This window comes from Halichoerus grypus, chromosome 8 (assembly GCF_964656455.1).
Source record: "Halichoerus grypus chromosome 8, mHalGry1.hap1.1, whole genome shotgun sequence".
NCBI lineage: Eukaryota > Metazoa > Chordata > Mammalia > Carnivora > Phocidae > Halichoerus > Halichoerus grypus.
This window is the reverse complement of record NC_135719.1, coordinates 89,073,419-89,097,921: the sequence shown is the minus strand read 5'-3', so window position 1 is coordinate 89,097,921 and position 24,503 is coordinate 89,073,419. Positions and strand designations below refer to the sequence as shown.

The 24,503-nt window shown below is 39.4% G+C and overlaps 1 long non-coding RNA gene across 1 annotated transcript in view; it reads right to left on the bottom strand.

Moving 5' to 3' along the window:
- Nucleotides 1–561: 561 nt before the first annotated feature.
- LOC144382775 (uncharacterized) overlaps nt 562–24,503 on the bottom strand; it is a 26,340-nt gene continuing 2,398 nt past the window's right edge. The window contains exons 2-3 of the long non-coding RNA XR_013450170.1: nt 21,394–21,455; nt 562–1,545 (exon numbers count right to left, since the gene is read on the bottom strand). This is a non-coding gene — a long non-coding RNA (uncharacterized LOC144382775). The remainder of the gene's footprint in view (nt 1,546–21,393; nt 21,456–24,503) is intronic.

Genomic DNA, 24,503 nt, shown 5'->3' with positions numbered 1-24,503 from the left:
AAATAAGGAATAGGAGGTAGAGAATCAAGTGGCCATTTGTCCCATGTCCTCCTCCCTTTGGTTTTTTAGGCTGGTTTGGTTCCTGTCTATTTCAAGGTAGGGCACATCCTATTTGAATCTGGTTTGGGAAGCAACTGAGGATTCTGGGTGCTTCTTTTAAGGCATGTCCTGGGCTTTAGTTTAGCTGAGTGTTCCTAGGTTTATGACACCTTTCCTCCCACCTACCACAAAGGAGGTTTGTGAGTATATGTCAAACAGCAACAGTAGTAAGCAACAGAGTTAAAAGATTGGATGTGGTATCAACCCTATGTTTCACCAGCATCCCTGGAGGCCTGAAGATTCAGCCGCTGTAGTAGCAAAACGTCCCCACAGGACTGTACGTGGAGTGACCTTCATATCTTCCACACCTTTGGCACGGCCTTGTTACTCAAAGGACATTAACCCCTGCATTCCCTCTAAGAATCTGTCAGTGAGGCTTTTTTTTTTTTTTAAAGATTTTATTTATTTATTTGACAGAGAGAGACACAGCGAGAGAGGGAACACAAGCAGGGGGAGTGGGAGAGGGAGAAGCAGGCTTCCCGCTGAGCAGGCAGCCCGATGCGGGGCTCCATCCCAGGACCCTGAGATCACGACCCGAGCCAAAGGCAGATGCCCAATGACTGAGCCACCCAGGCGCCCCTGTCAGTGAGTCTTTCAGACAGCATCAAATAAGGGAATTACTGGTTTACAGGCCAAAGATATTTATTGAGTTTGGAAGCATTTATCAATTACCTTCTCTGTGGGAAACATTGGGTTTAGAATTAGGGTGTAGTAGGATAGGGTGAAGAACGGCTTGAAAGAGGAGAGGCACAGGAAGCTTCCCCTCACTGGAACTTAAAAATGGGGAAAATTATACAGACATGAAATAAATAATACAAAAGAGGGGCAGAACCCAGGTATCTAGGGTTATGCTTGCTCAAAGAGAACAAAATGTGTAACTGGCCATACCATCAACACCTCTCAAATGTTTTTCATTCCTCTAGACAAAAACCTTATCATACCTGCCAAGGAGAGAAACTACAATAAACAGAAATATGCTCCTTGGGGGAAGATTTGTTTATATTCTTTTGCTATTCCCAAGACACAGGCCCTGAAGCCTATTTTCAAGGTGAGCTGGGTTTTGATGTGTACGAAGATATGGCCAATAAGACAGTAAAATACCCAAATAAATCAAAAGAATTAGGAAGGCCCACTGAGGCAAGATTATGATGCATCCGCCGGCAGGTATCTGGGCTCTGCAGCATGGAGCTGCTGATCCAAGTGGATGCCCCAGAACCATGTGTCCCTAGGGCCTTTTACAGCCTCGGGAGACAGTAATTGCAGGCCTACCAGGAAGGTCTGCAGAACCAACTGCAGAGCTCCCCAGCACACTGCATCAAACGCCATCAAAACTGGAGACTTTGCTGATAAGAGAAGTGTTGCATTAGACAAAGTGACTCAGGAGACTGCAAATCCTTAGTCAGACCCACTTCAGCTTGATTGTAATTCTTGACTCCAGGCCTAGTTCTGAAAGACATCAAACACGGAGGGGAAAAAGTCTGAGAAAAAATACAGCTTATTCCATTTGGAGCGTAGAGAATGAGACATGTAACAGATGGAATGGGGAAGGGCAAAGGGCTTAATAAAATTCACTACAGGATTAGGCGTTCATTTGATTAAAACCAGCATATGTGGGGCAGAAGCAGAACAAAGTGACACTGCTCTGACTCATCCTGCTTCAGGGTGTGCGGCCACCACCATGCAGACAAGACCAGGAGGAAGCCACAGACACAATCCCTGCTAAGAAGCATCGTAATTGGGGAACTGGACTGTGAAGATTTTGCCTTGCTCTTTAATGTCATGAAAGTCTTGGCCACAGAAACAACAACTCATCTGGGATAGAAACAGAAGAGCTCAGTTTTGTATCCTCCATGCCAAGCACAGTGCTGGACAGATCAGTGCTTAAGAACTGTGCTTTGATTGAGTCTAACCTCTTCGTTATATCCATGAGGTCTAGAGGGGTTATAGCTGCATTAGGTGACTATGTATGTCCAGACTTGCCAGATAGTCCCAGTCTACCCTTGAATCAGCATAATCCGTACTGCCCCCTTTCACTTGCAAAAAGGTATCAGTTTGGACAGCAATTATATTTTACCTTAGGTGTACAGTCTATCACCAAAATGAATGTTTTCCACTGATTAGATGATCACAAACACACAGGGGGCCCCTCACTTTTTCCATTAAGTAACTCCTCAGTCCTTGCAGAACCTATCTTTGGGGGACTCTGTGAGGCCCTTTTCTCTCTAGTCTCCCTTTCTATCTCTCTGCCTATGTCTCCATTATTCTTCCATCCCTCTGTTTCCCTCAAGTCCTGTCTAAACCCTGGGGGCGGGGGGATGGGGGGTTTTGGTGAATCAGCTTCTCTGTGTCCTGTGAGTCCTGATTATTTTAATTCCTTCAGAGTCTCAGAGGGACAACACTTCTAATGCACCTTTCCTTGCTAATATTCACCACCTTTCATAGCCTGACTTTAATATACTTTTGTGCTGACAAAGTCTCTTTTTTCCTGACTTACCAGAGACCCCTCTAAGAATGAGTGATAATGAAGAGAAGGGAGCAAGGGAGGAAAAAAACCCTATCTTACTACAAATAAATAAATCAACAAATAACTTGAATGAGGTCCTACACATGGGCAAGGAGATGGACTCTTAGCCTTGTGGATTTTTCTTATCTTCCAGAAAGAAATAACTGAACTATGTGCTTGCTTTTTAAGCAAGGAGTCTGATTTATTCCTGGGACTTGTATCTACTTCTTTTTATTTAGCATAGTGTTTACACCAGCAGGATTCAAGAACAAATTCTATTTTGTTCAAGATAAATCATCATTCACTTCAGGAAGCCCAAAATCATCACAAAAATAAAGACAAGTAGGAGGAAAAAGGAATGTTAGTAAGAATTGGATCCATTAATGAGTTTCGGATTTTGATATTTTTTATGTAAATTGTTTTCAACCTTTCTCTTAGACCATGAGTGGGGGTTTATTACCTGGTGTGTAAACTTATGAGCTTCAGGCACCATTACTAATAAGGAAATAATAGCATATCTATAGCCTGTGTCTTCATAAAAGGAAACAAGAGACTCACTTGGCCATATCAGATGCAGGACTAAATTAGGAACCTTACAAAAATAAACTCAACTCCACATAGTGTGAAGTTAGAGTCTGAAGACACAGATTGGAATCCCATTCTAACCATTCCCAGCTGTATGGCCTTGGAAAATCTCTTGGGGCCTCAGTTTCTCCGTACAATGAGGGGCTCATGTGCTTAAGTTCTACCTATCCCTCAAACTCTATGATTTGATCGTTTGGTCAGGGAGAATTTCTTTCTCCCATCAGCCCCACATGAATGGTATCAAATGTTCATTCTCTCTCCTATTCCCATGTCCCACTACTTATCTTCTAACACCCCAAACAGAAGCCCCTTGGATCTCTATGCTACTTCACTGTTCCCATCTTTCACTGGATCAGATGCTCTGGATTACATAACTTCATCGGGGGGATTTCTGGCAAACAAAAACTGCCTCTGCTTACGGTACCTGGCTGTGCTTTGACTGTGAGTTCTCTGACCACAGCAAAATATCTCAGATCAAAGGGTCCATCTGTCTTTAGCTGGAAAATAGAATTTCAATAACTAAGTTTGCTACAACTTGGCCAGCTGAGGGTCACCACTGAGAAATAAATTACTCAGCCTTCCAAGTCTCTCCTGAACCAGGGTGTGTTCCGGGGATTCAACAATACAACAATTTCAACCCTTGATCCTCCTTGGCAAAGAATGTTATTTCATTACACCTGCCTAGAAAGGTACCAACATTCCCTGACTTGCTACTGATACTCATTGATTCAAACCTGACTCCAGACATGTTTGCTTACTTAAAAGAACCTAAACAAAGCATCTGTTACTTATTTTCCCTTAGTGAAAGAAGAGTTTGCAGGATCTTCTTGTAGTGACCCTCGTCAATCTCATTTAAAAATAGTGGTCATGACTTCAGCTCACGTCATGATCTCAGGGTCCTGGGATCGAGCCCTGTGTCGGGCTTCCCAGTCAACGGGGAATCTGCTTGTCCCTCTCCCTCTCCTTCTGCCCCTCCCCCTGCTCATACTCTCTCTCTCTCAAATAAAAAATAACATCTTTGAAAAAAAAAATAGTGGTCACAATTCACCAGTACCCTCTGTGCCTATGAAATGAAAACACCCTTACATAGTCAGATGCAGGGACCTTAAACCCCATTTGGATATCTCCTGAAAGCTCCCTCATAATTACCTCACGGAACTGCTGGAACCAGGAAATGAGATGATACATGTGAAATGCACAAAGCCCACAACATGATAGGAACTCTGTTTTTTTTTCCAATGGGTGAGAAAAACACCTTAGAGCAGGTAGCATTGCAAGATGATAGAGGGAAGGATTACTGTAAGTGGTAAAATGGTAGGGGTAAGAGAGGAGGAGTGGATGCACAAGTAAATAGAAAAGTGAAACAGATGTGTAATAAACCAGGGGCACAATTTAGGAAAGTTCTCGCAGACTCTGGTTTCCCAGCATCCCAAATGGCCACACTCATGGAAACCTGCTTTTCTGGTGGGTCTCAAGTTCCATCCTCATTACACAGTCTATAATCCACCTACAGACTTCCGCTCCTGCTCTCTGAATGCCACAATCATAAGAACATACTTTCTGCTCCCTCGTTCTTAAGTGTAATTCCTACATCTCTCCCATGGTGCCAATGACAGTCATATCCCTGCATTTGATTTCTCTGGTCTGAGTGGAAACAGCCACCAGAGATTCTCTTTTATAGATAATTTGATAAATTTCATGATGTTGGAATCCATACCCCTTTAATTCTCTAGGAATTTTGTCTATTGCTGCTCTACCATGTCCAAGGGCCCATGGTTGATATTTTTTCATAGCAATCATGAAGGCATATACAGACTTCCAAATGCTCTCAGTGCCTATGTGAAAACAGCTTCCCACACAAGGAAGAACTGCCCTGTTCCAAACATCAATGCTGCCCTCCTGCCCACCCCCTCCCCCTGCATTGGTAAACTCCCTTGCCTAGTAAAATGCTTCCTAGGAGAGTAGTTCATCAAAAGCCTCCACAATTCTAAGTCTTAGCTTTGCTAGGCTGACTCCCTGACTCCCATATCCCGTCTGTAAGACAGATTCCTAATGGTTCCTGAATCTCATCCCCTTGTCCCTACTAACTGGGTTCAGAGACAGTGGCTAGCACAAGACATTCCTGAGAATGCGACTTCTAACCCAAATCTACCAAATACATGAAACCCTTGGACTGAACTTGTTCCCAGTCTCTTTTCCTTGATTTTCTTTCTCTCACTTCCTCCATCCTTTCCATAATTGCTGCTTTTCTTCCTATTACAGATGAGCCTCTGCTTCCTTCTGTCATCTCCTAAGCTTCTCTGAAGGCATTCTCTGGCAAGTTTTGGCAATTATAAAAAGTAGAAAGGATGCTGAGGATCAGTCAAACAAAATCAAACAAACAAGCAAACAAAAAAAAATTAAGAAACTAAAGGAAGTATGCATTTGGTTCTAGAAACCACTGCTTCTACGCTATCTTACGCACTAGCACAGACGTGTCCCTTGAGAAGGAGTCAAGCTATAAGATTACTTAATACTGAGTATATCGGCAGCACTGCAAGGTGACATGTACCATGACTTTCCCGTACCGAGGGCTGGATTTCCAGCAACTCCTTCCCTGGGGCCAACTTCTTATAGCTTTATGGCCAGAAATAGCTGCATAACTTGGCAAGATGGCAGGGTGGGGAGGGAGGAATTAGATCCATGCCCAAGGTTCAGTGGCACTGTGCACAAAAAGCTGGCCCATGGAGGGAAGAAAGGCTGGGACCTGCTCTGGCCACTTGGCAGTTTGAGGGTGTCACTAGTTGGAGAAAATATCTGAGGCCTAACCCATATAAAAGGGGAAGCCTGGTGCCTCATCTGCCACCTCTACACTGAAATAAGGAAGCCCAGCCTGTGGAGCTTCTTCCAGCAGCCAGTTGGGTGGTACAACAACCTGGCACCAGGCCCTAACCCTCCCTTCATCATGCCCGGTGGAAAAGGATCCCCAGTATGGGGTTCAACAACACTCTGTCTAAAAGGGTGGCAATCAAGGGGTTTACAGCCTGACCATCTTATCCAAGGTAATGAGAAACCTACAGATGCATCCATGTATGGCCAGCACAGTCCATGTATAAATTGGAAGGTCCTCACTCTGGGCGAATGCAGCCCTGTGGATGCACAGCTTGGCTGGAACGTGGGCATGATTTCTGCCCCCACTGCTTCCTGTGCTCAGGTATAATGCACCACACATAGCCACACAAAGCTTCCCCATCCCAATAGTTCAGGGGCTAAAACTAATTAGGTTCAAGACAGAGTGTCAGAAAAGGTGGCAGGTATCAAGTCTGGGTCAGCCCAAACCAAAGACAGCCTTCTCACACCCCTCTGTGCACTGGGACATCAGTCTGTGCCAGGCTAGCTGAGGACAGAGATGTTGGGAGGAGCAAGGGTGGAAGGAACATGGTAGCCCTGCCGGAATTCACACTCAAGCCAGTCATGTCCTACCCTCACTTAGACACAGCTCCTGAGACCCAACTCACTCCTATTAGCAGGCTCAGTCATCACCATCTGTCTCTGAGAAAAATTACCAAGAACAATTCATGCTTACTCCTCTGAGTGCAAGGGGAGTGTGAGGATTCAACAATGATGTAAGGTGTGAAAAATGGGCTGAGCAGTATGGTCACCAATGAAAGAATCAAAAGGAATAGGAGAAAGCTCTCAGATCAAGGTGGAATGGTTCCTAAAAGAAGCGGAATGGAACCATACCACTCCTACCACTGCTCCGAATATAAATAGGTAAAATGTAAAAAGAAGATATTTAAAAGGGGTGCTCTAAAGCAAGATAATGATCTCCTTGGACCCAACTGATTTTAGTTCTTGGGGATTCAGGATGACTAGAGACGCTCCGCACAAGGCAGGTGCCCTGAGCCAGGCTCACTGTGGGAAATCAGGGCTGGACCAGTGTCCCCCACCCACCCTACCCATGACAGGAGAGGTTCTGCAGCTGCTGCCTGAGGTTAAGCCTCCCTCGACACTACAAACCTAAGGAGATAGGAGGAAACCAGCACAATCCTGAAATCAAGCTGACATGAGTGAGGGCCTGATCAAGGCTGTCCATGAATGTGGGGACTGGACCTGTGACCGATTCGGTAGCACACAGGGCAGAACTCTCCAACCACCCATACCATACCTGGTTCTGAACAGGGGTCCCAAGGGATTTGAGGTAGAGCCAACCATTCAGGGAGGGATGAGTGAAGAAATAGGGAAAGACAAAGTGAGAATCTCTCAATAAAAAAAGACAACTAATGAAAGTCAGCCAACATTGCAAATGAAAATAACAGAACAATCTAAAAAGTGTTTATGTATTTTCAGAATCCTCAGAGATAAAGGAAGGAATAACATTCATTTAAAAACTCAAAGAAAAATAGGCACAAATGAAATTAGAGGAGGTGGAGGAAACATATAATAAATGAAAAATAAAGAAACTGAAAAACTTAATAGATGAGATCACCTCAAGTCTGTACACACTCAAAAGAGGATTAGGAAATTGAAAAATTGCACTGGGAACAAACCACAGAGAAAGAGAAAAAAATTATGAAAGGGCAGTTAGGAGACCTGGAGAATACATTGAGAAGTTTTAAAATACATCTAGTCAGTTCTACAAGAGCAGAGAGTTAATGGGAGACAAGCAATATTCAAATGGTTAGTGGCTAATAATTTTGGGGAACTCAAGAAAAAAGTCCACAGTTTAAAAAAGGACTCTGAGAGGCAATGTGAATCAATAAACATAAATCCACAACCATAGTGTGTGGTCAAACTACAGAGCATTATAAAAGTTACTAGAGAGAAAAGACAGATTCCTCTGAAGCAATGACAATTAAACTGACAATAGATGTATCATCAGCAATAATCAATCCCAGAAGAATATGGAGTAATATCTTCCACATACTAAGAGAAAATAATTACCCACCTTGAATTCCATACCCAGCTATTCAGGTATAATAGACTAAGGGAGCTTACCACCCAGAGACTCTCACTGAAAAAACAAACAAACAAAAAACTAAAGAATGCACTTCAGCAAGAAAGAATCCAGGACAACAAATATAGAAACTGACAAAAATATAATAAGGTTATACTTAATCGTTAACCATAAAAATAAGAATTATTTTTGGTTCATCTGTAACCTCAGGTAGCACTGCCCTAGGTAATAAATAGACGGCAAATAAAAAACACAAAATAAGATGACAGAAAGAAGTCCAGATATATTATCAATCACAAAACTGTAAATGGACTAAGCCCAGAGGCCAGCAAACTATGCCTAGCAGGCCAATTACAGCCATGTGCATTCATTTATGTCCTGTCAGTGGCTATTTTTGAGTAGTTACAACAGAGATACATATATATGGCTCACACAGCCAAAAGTATTTACTATCTGGTCTTTTATAGTAAAATGTTACCAATCCCCAGATTAAAACCACTTATTAGAAAATGGGATAAGAGTGTAGATCAGTTTTTTAAGATCCAAATAATGCTATTTATAAGAAAACGTAATTTTATTTTATTTTTTTTAAAGATTTTATTTATTCATCTGAGACACAGAGATACAGAGAGAGAGAAAGAGAGAGAGAGAGCATGAGCAGGGAGAGAGGCAGAAGGAGAGGGAGAAGCAGGCTCCCCGCTGAGCCAGGAGGCCGATGTGGGGCTCGATCCCAGGACCCTGGAATCATGACATGAGCTGAAGGCAGACGCTTAACCATCTGAGCCATCGAGGTGCCCCAAGAAAACATAATTTTAAAAAAATCACATCAAACGTATGAAAATGAAGAGATAAAGATATGTCGAGCAAATATTAACCAAAAGAAAGCATACTTAGCAATATTAATATCACACAATATAAAAATTAATGCAGCAGCATTAAGACAGATAAAGAAGTATACTACATAAGGATTAAAAAAATACCATCCTGAAAAGATGTAACAATCTTGAACTCATAAGCACATAATTATATAAAACAAAAGTGACAGAATAGAAAGAATACTTTTTCAGAACTATAAATACAGAGGTAAATTGTATCACAAATCTTTCAGAAACTGATAGATCAAGCCAATAAATTTTAGTATATTAAGGAAGGTGCAATAAGGATATATAAAAGCTGTGATTCCCGATGGAGAATGGGTGGGGGTTTCAGAACCACCTGAGGAACTTTTTCAAATAATACCATCTATCCAGCAAGGAGAAAAGGGAGAGATATTTTGAGAACTGATTTAGTACATCTCTGTTACTGTCAGAAAGAGGGGTCTCCCTTAGGGGTGTGATGCTATGGTGAAAAGAAGTTGAGAACTATAAGTCTTTCTCAAGGGGATGGACAGGGGTCAACCTCAATGATACATGCTCTGAAAAGAAACATATGTTGACTTATCAAGTACTTAAACCATCTCTAACATGAGCTTCTCTATGGCTACCAGAGACACCAAAGGACTGGAATACAAAGAGCAAAAGATCTGTTAAGAGAGTGACCAGCTATCTCTCCAGAATTTCTGGATCATGGTTTCTAATATTAAAACATGTCAAAACTTTACCTTAGTAGATTCAGTTTAACTAAATATACAAACTGCTCAAAACAGGAAATATTTTTAAGGTGTTCAAAACAATCTATATATTGACTTAAAATTTTGGCCATTTAGCTTTAGGGGAATTTCACCAATAGGTAGTATATTAAAAGGTACTCTACCTCCTCTAAAAGTTCACTGAGCAAGAGAAACCAAATTTAATCTAAGGAAAGCACCAAAGGGAAGTTTATATCTGTGATAAAATAAAATGTGTAGAGTCCTCATCCAATCAGTCCATTAGTCCACTTGGTTTCCTCCCTAGCCCTTCTCTATGGGAAGGGATTTATAATAATGTAGTCAATATATCAACAGTCCCCTTCAACAAAGTGGTTCTCTGTCCATGGAAGTTTATAATAAATATATTTTGAGAATATATACTCAAAGGCAAGAGTAAAAAAACTGTGGACTAGAGGCACTATTTCAGAGACTAAAAATACATAATTTTGGAATAGTGAGAAATGTAGGTGATAAATAATATAAAATATTAGGGAGGGGCACCAGAGTGGCTCGTCGGTTAAGCGTCTGACCCTTGATTTCGGCTCAGGTCACGATCTCAGGTTTGTGAGATCGAGCCCCGCATTGGGCTCCATGCTGGGCATGGAGTCTGCTTAAGATTCTCTCTGTCCATCTCCTTCTGCCCCTCCCCTCCTCTTAAAAAAAAAATATCAGGGAGAGAAGTTCAGTTCTGATAAGGAAGACAGAAAATCACTACTTATTCTTGAGTAGGTGAGTGGCATGATAAAAATGATGTTTGTACAAAATAATAGTCCACTATGTGAAAGAAGGATTAAAGAAGGAAGAGATAAGCTAGAAGCCTTTTGGATAGTCCAGGTGTGAGTTGGTGAGGGTGGGGGTTTTGGAGGAGGGGCCATAACAATGAAATGTAACATAAATGAAAACTGAGAAGGAGACAATAGGACTTAATGAATGACTAGATAAGAGAGAAGAAAAAGAAGGAAGGAGGAGGAAGAGGAAGAAGGAAAGAGAAAAAAGATGGAAGAATAAAGATGACAATGATTACATTTTAAAAGATTTTATTTATTTATTTGAGAGAGAGCAGAGCGAGAGAGAGCATGTGCATGAGTGGGGGTGAGGGACAGAGGGAGAGGGACAAGCAGACTCCCCACTGAGCAGGGAGCCAGATGCTGGGCTTGATCCCAGGACCCCAAGACCATGACCCCAACTGAAGGCAGACACCTAACCAACTGAGCCACCCAGGTGCCCCGACAATGATTACATTTATAAAACTGGTCTGGGAATGATGACAGGGAAGAGAAATCTCTATCTATTCATGGAAGGTTAGTTTAAGGCTCATTGAACCTAAGATAAAAGAGAAAAATCAGGTCAGCAGCTGGAAGACAGAGGGATTCCCAGTAGCCCACAGAACCCTGCATCATAATCCCTTAGGTGCCTATTAAAATGCAGATTCTAGGGCTGCTCTCCAGACCTACTGAATCACAATCCAGGAATCTGGATTAAATGAGTTGGGGGTGGGAGCAGTCCAAGACGGTAGTGTAGGAAGATTCTGAACTCATCTCCTTCCATAGACACACGAAATCTACAACTACATATGAAACAAGTCCTTCTGAAAAAGAACTGAAAACTAGCTGAACAGCTCCTCCACAACAAATGATAAAAGGACCAATCAAGTGGGGTAGGAGAAGCAGAGATGCAGTCTTGCCAAAACCCCTACCTTCTCTGCAGCAAGCCACGATGGGGAGAGGTCTCAAAAATACAGAGCTTCTCCTGGAGGAGTAAGGGGTTTGTGTCCACATCAGGTACCCTTGGGACCTACACCAGAAAGCCAATCCCCAAAGAATCTGGCAGGGCTTTCATTTAAGGGACCAAAAGGACTATAGGTAACTGAGATTCTTCTTTTAAAGGACTTGCATGCAGGGGTGCCTAGGTGGTTCAGTCAGTCAAGGGTCTAACTCTTGATATCAGCTCAGGTCTTGATCTCAGGGTCTTGATCTCAGGGTTGTGAGTTAAGACCCCACAATGGGCTCCACACTGGGTATGGAGCCTCCTTAAAAATGAATGAATGAATGAATGAATGAATGAATGAATGACTTGCATGCAGTCTTACCCCAGGACTCACTATAAAAGCAGTAGTTTGAATAGTGCCTGACGACATGCAAGGAGATTCATTTGCAAATCTTAAGGCATCTGCTGGAGGGACAGGAGACAACTGGGACTCTCTGGTAGATGCCATTTTTGTACTCTCTATCCTCCTAGCACAGGTAGGTGCATACAGATGCAGCACCATCCCACTGCCTTGCTAAGTCCACTGGGGTAAAAGGTTTCAGCACTCCTGTTCCCTGTTCCCTGGCTGGGGCTGGCAAGCATAAGCAGTCACAGCATTGTCATGCTCCCTTACTAAAGCTGGCAAGCAAGGGCATTGCAACACACCCCTGCTTCCTGGCCAGGGCCAACCAATGCAAGTGTGCTGGGCATTCTCCCACTCCCTTGCTAGAGCTGGCAGGTACACATAGACAAGGCACTCTCCCATTCTGTAACTGAAGCTGCTTGCACATGCAGTCAAGGCATTTTCCCACTGCCTTGCTGAAGTCAGTGAGTGTGCTTCACCCCTTACACTCTGTAGTTGCCTCACTAAAACTGGTAGACACCTGCAATCCACACAGAGGATGCCTCTCAATTGCTCAGCCCTGATGGATGCTCGCATTTCTGGGCTCCACAGGACTGTAACAATCAGAAAGACACTTCTTGGCAGACTGCTACCTCCAGGGCACTTCAGAGACAACAGATTGAAAAACTGCCCAGTGAAAAAGGCCTATTTACTTGTCTTAGAGCTTCAGCCTGAGGGACAGGCTTCAGATTTGCCACACATCTAGAAGCTACAGATGTGCTCTGGCAGACACCATCCTTGTGTACTTCCTTGGCCACTCCATGGATCAATGATACCTCCCAGGAAGGAGCTTATACACTCATCTGGAGCCCTGATTTTCACAACTGTCACCAGGAACACCTCTAGATATCCTGGTCTGAAGGCCAGCAGGGTTTAAGATTGTGACTCCACAGGACTGTATATATTTTTATACTTTAAAAGCTGCTGCTTGAGTGTCTGGCTTCCAATCAGCCCCAAACTAGGTGCTAACTAAGATCCTTCCTTCAGATCACTGACAAGTCTTGACCCACCCTCAACATCAGGAACCTATTCAGAATATATCAGGCTACACAGACAGTCACAAAGGTTTGAGAGACAACCATGTGCTAGGTCAAGGTTGAACGATAAGTTTCATCACCTACACAAGGCCACTCCTTCAAGACTGGAAGAGGTAGCAGTTTTGCCTAAATACATAGAAACAAACACAGAGAGTCAAGCAAAATGAGGAAATAAAAGAATATGTTCCAAATAAAAAAAATAAAATAAAATAAAACCTCAGAAAAGACCTTAATGAAACAGAGGTAAGTAATCTACCTGATAAAGAATTCAAAGTAACGGTCATAAAAATGCTTACCTAACTCAGGAGAAGAATAAAGGAACACAATGAGAACTTCAACAAAGAGATAGAAAATATAAGAAACTACCAAATAGAAGTCCCAGAGCTGAAGAACACAATAACTGAACTGGAAAATATACTAGAGGGGTCAAAAGCAGACTAGATGAAACAGAAGAAAAGACCAACAATCTGGAAGACAGGGCAATGGAACTCACCCTAACATAGCAGCAACAAGAAAAAAAGAAATTTTAAAAAGTGAAGATAGCTCAAGGGACCTATATGACATCAAACAGAATAACATTCACATTATAGGGGTTCCAGAAAGAAATGACAGAGAGAAAGGGGCAGAAGATGTATTTGAAGAAATAATGGCTGAAAACTTCCCTAACCTAGAGAAGGAAACAGACATCCAGGTCCCAGAAGCACAGAGAATTCCAAATATGATGAACCCAAAGAGAGCCACACCAAGACATGTATAATTAAAATGTCAAACGTTATAGAAATAATCTTAAAAGCAGCAAGAGAAAAACAACTTGTTATATACAAGGGAACCCCTATAAGATTATTGGCAGATTTTTCAGCAGAAACTTTGCAGGTGAGGAGAAGTGACATGATATATTCAAAGAGCTGAAAGGAAAAACTTCCAACCAAGAATACTTTACCAGGCAAGGCTATCATCCAGAATTGAAAGAGAGAGAAAGAGTTTTCCAGACAAGCAAAAGCTAAAGGGGTTTATCACCCCTAAACCGGCCTTACAAGAAATGTTAAAAGGACATTTTTAAGCTGAAAAGAAGTGGCACTAATTAATAACAAGAAAGTATATGAAAGTAAAAATCTCACTGGCAAAGGTACATATGCAGTAAAGATAGTATATTAATCACTTGTAAAGCTAGAATGAAGGTTAAAAGACGAAAGTAATAAAATTAGCTAACACTACAATAATTAGTTAAGGGATACACAGAGTAAAAAGATATAAAATGTGACACCAAAAATATAAAATGTGGAATGGTAAGTAAAAATGCAGTTTTGGAATGAGTTCAAATTTAAGTGGTCATCAACTTAAAATAAAATGTTACATACATAGGATGTTATATGTGAACCTCATGGTAACAATGAAGCAAAAACCTACAGTGGTTACAAAAAAGAAAAGGAGAAAGGAATCTAAAAATAACACTACAGAAAGTCATCAAACCACAAGGGAAGAGAGTAAGAAAAAAAGGAAAATAGAGTAACTACAAAAACAGCTAGAAAATAATTTAAAAAATGGCAATTAATACATACCTATCAATAATTACTTTAAGTGTAAATGGACTAAATGTTCCAATCAAAAGACAAAGAATGGCTGAATGCATAAAAAATAAGACCCATCTATATGCTGCCTACAAGAGACTCACTTCAGATGTAAGGATACACACAGACGGAAAGTAAAGGGACAGAAAAAGATATTCCATGTAAATGGAAATGAAAGGAAAGCTGGGTAGCTATACTCATATTAGATAAAACAGACTTTAAAACAAAGACTGTAATAAAAGATAAAGAAGGGCAATACATAATGGTAAAAGAGTCATTCTAACAAGAAGATAAAACGTTTGTAAATATATGTGCATCCAACACAGAGCACCAAAATATATAAAGCAAATATTAACAGACCTAAAGGAAGAACTGACAGCAATACAATAATAGTAGAGGGACTTTAGTATTCCACTAACATCCATGGATAGATTATCCAGACACAAAACCAATAAGGAAACATTGGCCTTAAAGGACACATTAGATCAGATGGACTTAATATATACAGAACAGTCCATTCAAAAGCATCAAAATATACATTCTTCTCAAGTGCACATGCAACATTCCCCAGGATAGATCACATGTTAAGCCACCATAAAAGTCTCAATAAAACAAGACTGAAATCATATCAAGCATCTTTTCCAACCACAGTGGTACGAAACTTGAAATCAATTACAAAAAGAAACCTGAAAAAAATCACAAATATGTGGAGATTAAACAACATGTCACTGAAGAATTACTGGGTCAATGAAAAAATCAAAAGAGAAATAAGAAAATACCTAGAAAAAAATGAAAATACCATACCAAAATCTATGGGATGTAACAAAAGCAGTTCTTAAGAGGAAAGTGCATAGTGATACAGGCCTATGTCAAGAAAAAAAGAAAAATCTCAAATGAATAACCAAACTCTACGCCTAAAGGAACTAGAAAAAGAAGAACAAATGAAGCCCACAGGTAGTAGAAGGAAGGAAATAATAAAGATCAGAACAGAAATAATGAAATGAAGACTAAAAAGACAATAGAAAAGATCAATGAAACTAAGAGCTAGTTCTTTGAAAAGATAAACAAAATTGACAGACCTTTAACTAGACTCAGCAAGAAAAAAGAGAGAAGACTCAAATAAACAAAATCAGAAATAAAAGTTACAACTGATACCACACAAATACAAAGGATCATAAGAGACTATTATGAACAATTATGTCAACAAATTGGACAACCTAGAAGAAATACATACATTCTTAGAATTGTATTATCTTCCAACACTGAATCAGGAAGAAACAGAAAATCTGAACAGACCAATTACTAGTAAGGAGATTGAGTCAGTAATCAAAAACCTCCCAACAAACAAAAGTATAGGACCAGGCAGCTTCACTGGTGAATTCTACCAAAGCAATCTTGAGAGAAAAGAACAAATCCAGAGGCATCATGCTCCCTCATTTCAAACTATATTACACAGCTATAGTAATCAAAACAGTATGATATTGGCATAAAATAGACACATAGATCAATAGAACAGAACAGAGAACCCAGAAATAAATGATCAATTAATTTACAACAAAGGAGGCAAGAATGTAGAGTGAGGAAAGGACAGTCTCTTCAATAAATGATGTTGGGAAAACAGGACAGCTACATGCAAAAGAATGAAACTAGACCACTGTCTTACCCCATATACAAAATTTAACTCAAATGGATTAAAGACTGGAATATAAGACCTGAAACCATAAAACTTAGAAAACACAGGCAATAAACTATTTGACATCAGTCTTAGAGATGAATTTTTGGATCTGACTCCAAAAGCAAAGGCAACAAAGGCAAAAATAAACAAGTGTGACTACATCAAACTTAAAAGCTTCTGCACAGCAAAGGAAACCATCAACAAAAATGAAAAGACGACCTACTGAATGAGAAAAAATACTTGCAAATCATATATCCAATAAGGGGTTAATATCCAAAATATATAAAGAACTCATAAATATAACAGCAAAAAAACAAACAATCCAGTTTAAAAATGGGCAGAGGATCTGAATAGACATTTTTCCAAAGAAGACATACAGATAGCCAGCAGGCACATGAAAATTGCTCAACATCACTCATGATTATCATTAACTTCCCCAAAGTGAAAACAGTTCTTGCCTTTCTCATCTTCATCATGTATTTAACAAACACAACTCAAATATATCCAACTTTTAGGTTTAAAAAATTGATTAGGAAATATTTAAACAGGTGCCTAGTATTTTAAGCTTTTTGGGGGGAAAAGGGTGATTGGTCCCAAGTGTGCTTTTCCTCCCAGTTACATTGTTTCCTTTCCAGTATTTTATTATTGTTTTGTTTTGTTTTTAAAGGAGATGGGAGTTTACTGAATATACTGCAGGGAGCAGCAGGTAGGAGAGCAGAGGAGAGACTCTTGCCTCCATACCAGTATTTTGAAATGCTCCTACTTTCCAAGGTAACAGGCAATGGATATTGGGTTTTATTTCTTCCAGTTTAAGAGTTGTAGGCAGGTACTCTTCAGGATGAGTGAAGGCTTCTGAGGCAACAAATACCCAAATGCTCTTCTTGAATTAATGACTAAAAATGTACAGTCACTGAAAACCTTAAAGTTGGAAAAACTTCTCATGGTGACAACAGCAGTTTACCCACTTGTAGAACTTTGCAATACACAAGGCACTTTCCTGAGCATTTCTCACAGATCCTTCTGTCGATCCACAGAAGCAAGCAGGACAGACATTACTATTATCTGCTTCACAGAGGGTGTGGGTTGTCCAGGGGGTGGAGCTGGGATTTTAACTCTGACCAGCAGACCCAGGGATCTTTCCGTGATACCCCAAACATACAAGTAATTAAAAAGAGATTTTTTTCCCTCCTTAGAAATAAATCTGTGAGGAAAATTTGATTGATAAATGTTTTGCTTGCAGTTTACATTGTCAAATATTACAATGAGTTAGCTTCAGTTTTTCTGGTAGAACTGAAGCTTAAATTTCCTGGGACAATGAAAGCCTTTGGCTTGTGTGAATAAACAGAACTGGTTGGGGGAACGAAATCACAGTGTGGATAAGGACATGGGAAATATAAATGCTTCATGTAGTGGGGTCTTGGTATCAGAACCAAGCTCCTACTCACCTTACAATCAGGGATATAAAAACCATTCCTAGAAGCAGCGAGGCTGGCCCAAAGAGTCCATTGTATATGAGGGCCTTAAAGAGCCTCCTGAAGGGGTGAAGGCTCCTAATAGGAGTCCAGGGTGAGGGGCCAGGGTCTGGGTGTCTGTCCTTCAGATTCACTATTCTGGAACGATTCAGGACTAAATGCTAGCCAGAAGTGGATGAGATACAAAGAGAAAGTTAAAACAAAGAATTATCTCACTAACATCTTCCTGAGACCCTGAGAACCCAAGGCAACACTGCTTTGTGACACTAGTTGGGCTAAAGATGTAGAAGTTATTTCTGAAATAGCCCCTGTGTGAGCAGAAGCCATTTACCGTGGAGCAAATGGAATAGAGTCAGGAAATACTGTGTTCTTACAGTTGTTGCAGCTTTTTTGTACATTAATTCATTCAGAAAGTATTTATTGAGATCACATATTATGACAGGTAGTTGGGAAACAGCAGTGAACAAAACAGATGAAGTCTTCTTACTCTTTAGAAGTTTTGTCCTAGTGGGAGAAGATAGAAAACAAATAAATTGTGTGGTGGAGACAGTTGCCATGGGAAAAATCAAAGCAGGAGAAAGGGGATGTGGCTTTGGAGAAACACAAGTTGTGCTTCTATTTTAAATGTTTTTATAAATCATCAAAAGTCCATTTGATTAATTTTAGTAGTTTTGATAGTAGAGGAACACTTCATAATGATAACGGCACCAATTCCTCAAGAAGACATAACAGTCCTAAAAGCATACATATCTAACAACAGAGTTTTACAATACATGAAGCAAAACCTGCTGGAACTGCAAAAGGCCAAAGAGAGAACTCCACAATTACAGCTGGAGATTTCATCAGTCCTCTCTCAATAAATGATGGAAGAAGAACAGAAAGTCAGTAAGGATATACACGATTTGAACATTACCAACTAACTTGACCTATTAACATTTATAGAACGCTCCAGCCAACAACTGCACATTGTTTTTCTATGCACATGAAACATTCACTAGGGCTATAAAACAAGTCTTAATAAATTTAAAATAATTGAAATCATACCACAAGAGAATTAGAAAAAGAGCACAAAGATACCTAGAAAATTCAAATATTTGGAAACTAAAAAATAAACATCTAAATAATTCATGTGACAAAAAAGTAAAAGGGAAAGTAAATATTCTGAACTATATTTGAAAACATGTGTTTATATTAAATATCACATTAAAATTTGTGAGGTACAGCTAAAGCAGCTAACATTGCCTAGAGACAAATTTATGGCTTTAAAAGCTTCTATTGGAAAATAAGAAAAGTTTAAAGTTAATAATCTAAATTTCCACCAAAAAAAACTAGGGGAAGAAGAGCAAATTAAACCTAAAGTAAATAGAAGGAAGGAAATAACAAAGAGCAAAAATCAATGACATAGAAATAAACAAGCAATAGAAAAAAAAATGAAACCAAAAACTGTGGTTTTTTATAAAATAACAATAAAATTGATAAAATTCTAACCAGACAGATCAAGAAAATAAGACTGAAAACACAATTATCAACATCAGGAAGGAAAGAGGAGACCTCATTACAGATACTAAGGAGATTAAAAGAAAAATAAGGTAATATTATAAAACACTTTATGCAGCTCCTTTAGGACAAAACTAGTATTTTTCTTGGAAAAATACAAGCACATACAGTTATATTTCTCTGAAACAGTTCCCTCTCAGTGTAGTCTACACCATTTGTAATAATTATAACTTTTAACCAAAGTAATTCCATTCTGCAGAGAAAACTGAGAGTGTGGTATAAAATGTGAATTGTCACAGCCCAGTATTTTATCAGACTACCAGAGTTCATGAATTCATATAATACAACTTTCTACAATTGCTAATATCCCCTACACAACTTCTCAATGTGGCAAAAATGAACATGTTCATGAACATGACCCAAATACATCATCTTTCTATAGTATATAGAAATAAGAAACAAAGGTATATGAAAATTTAGATTTTATTTATTTATTTGAGAGAGAGAGAGAGCACGAGACGGGGGAGGGTCAGAGGGAGAAGCAGATTCCCCGCTGAGCAGGGTGCCCGATGCAGGGCTTAATTCCAGGACTCCGGGACTCCTGGGTCATGACCTGAGCCGAAGGCAGACACTTAACCTCTGAGCCACTCAGGTATATAAATTTAAAATTATGCTTAATAATTAATACTTTATTTTTTTAACTTTTTTTTATTATGTTATGTTAATCACCATACATTATATCATTAGTTTTTGAGGTAGTGTTCCATGATTCATTGTTTGCGTATAACACCCAGTGCTCCATTCAGTACGTGCCCTCTTTAATACCCATCACCAGGCTACCCATCCCCCCACCCCCTCCCCTCTAGAACCCTCAGTTTGTTTCTCAGAGTCCATAGTCTCTCATGGTTTGTCTTCCCCTCCGACTTCTCCCCCTTCATTTTTCCCTTCCTCCTATCTTCTTCTTCTTCTTTTTTTTTTTTTTTAACATATAATGTATTATTTGTTTCAGAGGTACAGGTCTGTAATTCAACAGTCTTACACAATTCACAGCACTCACCATAGCACATACCCTCCCCAATGTCTATCACCCAGCCACTCCATCCCTCCCACCCCCCACCACTTTAGTATTAAATCTTATTTAGAAATGATGTAGGTATCCAGTGATTTTCCATTAATTAACCCAATTTAGTACCAATCCAAGATTTTAAGTTACTTAGAGCTTAGACATTTATCTTCAGGTTGACACACTACAGAACATAATTACTAATGAAATAAAGTTCATCAGAATAAGGATCAATTTGGTCAAAAGGAAATTTACATTTTTCATAAGCAAGCATTAGGTAGAAGTAACGCTATGTTATTTGATCAGTAAACCTGTATATGTTTAGAAAAACATACCCAAGTATAATAAAAATGTACACTTGTATTCCATATAACATCGATAAGTCACCAAAAAAAATAGTTTTTATTAAATCAAATTATTAAACTAGTTTGCCAAAGATTTACCTAAGTTATACGAACTTAAATTCTTAAAATGTTTCTGAGCTGGTTTCTTTTAAAATACTTTTTAAATTTAGCACTTTTTAAGTTCCATTTCCTTATTTTCTGAGAATTATAGAAATATATTTACATAAGCACTTATCTGGCAAGCCAATCAGAACAGGGCTCCTTTAATTTAGGAGATTTTATAATCTAATTTATTAATACCACCTAGATTTAGGAAAACATTACACATTCATACAATGAGGGAAAGACCTTTCTGAATTATAGATATGACATTCACAAAGATTCAGAGTTTATAGCTTTAATTCCAAAATTCCAGTTATCAGTCAAAAGTAAACACAGAAGCACAAAAAAATTTACTGGTTCAGATTATCAGAGAGCTCTTTTCCTTCCTGGTGGAACACAACATTCTTAATTGATTTGAGCCCAAACAGACGAATAGGAAAACAAAACTAACAAACCAGTTTCTCTGTTGTCTCTCACCAACAGAGACTAGATCTCTACAAATCCTTAATCCCTACAGAGAGTTCACCAAAAGGTCAGACTGTAACACTGAATTCCCAATCACTATTACCAACAGTGGGCCATGATTTATTGCTGTAAGCAAAACAAAGACAAACCAAAAAATTAATAGAGAACAATATTAAAATTGGAAAAAAGACTCGGCAAAGTTCTACTGTCATTTTAAGAGCCCAAAAAAGATGTATCTCAGTTTTTAAGTACCCCACAAAGCTGTACTTACATGGTGAAAAGTATACCTTTGTTAGGTGAATCCATCGGGCATCTCAGTAGAAGGCGTACAAACTGTTAAAAGACAATTAAAAATATATATATACATATATACATATAACATACATTTATTTAAAATAGATCAAAATAACAAATAGCGATATCCCGCAAGGCCGAATTTCACACCACCATATACTATAGACATCTTCCCAAAGTGCATAATGTGGACGGTGGGTTTTCTAAACCTGCCATTTAAAGGAATGTTCTACATTTGAGTTTTAATGATTGGAAATGTGTTACAAACAGCTCATCTTTGTAACTAATTTGTGTGTAAGACCAGTCAATTGAATCACTTGGCCTATTCAGACACAAGAATACTGAAAATGGCAGAATTCAAAGAGGAACCCAGGAAGCACTGTTCAGATGACACTCTAGACTCACCCCACCACGGTATGGTGAAGAGCTTGCCAGCAGCCCCTTTTTCAGTCCTTATGAAGAGTTTAACTTTAAAACAAAGAAAGTGCCCATACTTGGCAGGGTTCCTGCCTGGTGCGTATTTTACAAGCCTGCAGTATTGAGAGGACCCAAAGGGTGACACTGTTCAACATGAAGTCTGAAGTAACTGGTTCTTAAAATACCTGGAGCACAGAACTGCATCCAGAAATTACAGCTGGGAAAAAGGAAAAGGGTGGGAAAGACAATTTTTTTAAAGGAAGGTAAAAAATCATGCCTTTCATACAGATATAAAATGAACATGGATTAAAGGTTTTATTGAATATATTAATCAATGAAGGTAGATGTTGTAACCACCTCAAAGGAGAAATAAAAAATCACAAATCTGTATGAAGTAAAGGAATGTTGAAATGAATGTCTGGACAAATTTTGCATGTCTATTAACAAGAATTATTTTGCATTGCTATCAGTTATCTACAATTTACAGTGTTTCCACCGAACTGGAATCAGAAAACCCTGGAGGGTATTCTCTGGAGTCTAGACAATGGAGCTGTCCACCTGGGCACAAGTTTTTCCCATACAAGGGATACCTCTCCCCTGAAACCAGAAGACAGGAAAGAGAGAAGCATGTGTAGTTAGGTAAATTTGTAGTAAGGACAAGAAATTAAGGAAACTCATCTCTGATAGTCTCTCTTGGTCTTTTTTTTCTTTCCCTTCAGTGAGAAAGAACATGAGGTTATCTGCTACAAATTAAAGGAACTGGTTGCTGTGAAACGAATCCAAGCATAAAAATATCTCACATCAGCCTTACCACAGTGACTTGCTCATTTCATTTAAAGAAGCCTGTGAAACACAGATAAGTCATCTGGGAGATACGCTGGATCATCCTTTTAATGCCTTGGCACAGGCTAATCCTCTGGACACTGTAAGAAGTTAGGTTTAGGAATCTATCACTAGGCAAGTTTGCGAAACAGGGCGCTAGCGTATTTTACTTTATGGGGTTCACTAGCAGAGCCCTGAAGAAATAAAACCCAGGACTGGTGAGTTTTGAAAGATCCTTGGAGTTCTTTCTAGGTGAGACATTTAGGAGAAGTACTAAGAAGTACTGGGCACTCAATGAGTGCAAAATGAGGGAAGGAGGAAGAGCATAAAAGGAAGGGAGTAGCAAAGGAAGGGGTCCGGTGGGGAACTCACACAAGCTTCACCTGACGCACAGTGTGTCCGATGGAAAAGAAAGTAGACAAGAGCAAGAAAGAAGGCAGATGATAAGCCTGAGGCAGATCTGTGAAGGCTGAGAGCTCACAGTAGAGAAAGAGGAAAGAAACAGAGGACAATCAAATCAGAACTTTCAGGGGAGGGCTCTGGCACTATATATATATTTTTTAAGATTATTTATTTATCTATCGGAGAAAGAGCGCAAGCAGGGGGAGCTGCAGGCAGAGGGAGAAGCAGGCTCCCCGCTGAGCAAGAAGCCCAAGGCGGGACTTGATCCCCTGGGATCATGACCTGAGCCAAAAGCAGACAATTAACCAAGCCACTTTGGCATCCCTGGCACTGGTATTTAATAAGTTCTTGTGGAGATTACAACCTACAGCCTAGGTTGATAACCACTGTTCCCCAGCTGGAGTTCACCAAGTAAAGCCCATCATTGATGCTGTGGTTCTAAGGGATTCATCTGTTCCCTACTCAAGAGAATGTGAAGATTTTGGTTGAATTTCTTCTTTTTTATTAGAACAAAATTCCTGAAGAGAAAATCACTTGTTGTTTTTGCCTGTTTCAATTGTGTCCTATCACTTTCTGTGGAGAAAAAGAATGGGTAGACTTTCCACTTATCAGTGTGTACTACTGTTGCAGTCAAACGAGAATTCAAAAATGTGGTTGTAAAAATAGCAGGCTTAAAGTCTTTACTCTTTTCTTTGTAACGTATTACTAATACTACAAATGGTACAGTGGAAAGAGCAATGGGTTTGACCTCAGAAGATGACAGAGCCACTGACAGTATTGCCCAGGGAAATCATGACACACTTATTTCAGCCTCAGTTTCCTTCTCTGAAAAATGAGATACTACATCTCTTTGGATCTAAAATTCCACTGAATGTAAGATACACCATAGTTTTATATATCACTAAAGAAGGACAGATATTATTTTATTTCACTGCTAATGTAAATGGTTGGAATTATGATGACAAGATTTTTGGTAATAAAGTTCAAATGTTCCAGAATATAAAAATAAAACTCATTTTTTTCTTATTAAAAAATTCAATGAGCGGAGAAAAATCTTTTCTTTTTTCTCAACAAATAAGTATTTTATTATAGTCTAATGCATCTCCCCAAAAGGGAGACACAAAGTTATATTTTATTTTTTATTTTTTTAAAGATTTATTGATTTATTTTAGATAGAAAGAGAGAGAGAGTAAGAGCATAAGCAGGAGGGGCAAAGGGAGAGGGAGAGAGAATCTCAACCCAACTCCCACTGAGTACAGAGCCCAACACAGGGGTCGCTCTCACGATCCTGAGATCAGGACTTGAGCTGAAACCAAGAGTCAGAGGCTTAACTGACTGGGCCACCCAAAGTGATATTTTCATTTGTTTTTGTAAAGTAAAAACTTTTAAATCAATCTCTCCTAAAGTCAATTTGTTAATAATCCCTACTGAGACTTTTTTTTTTTA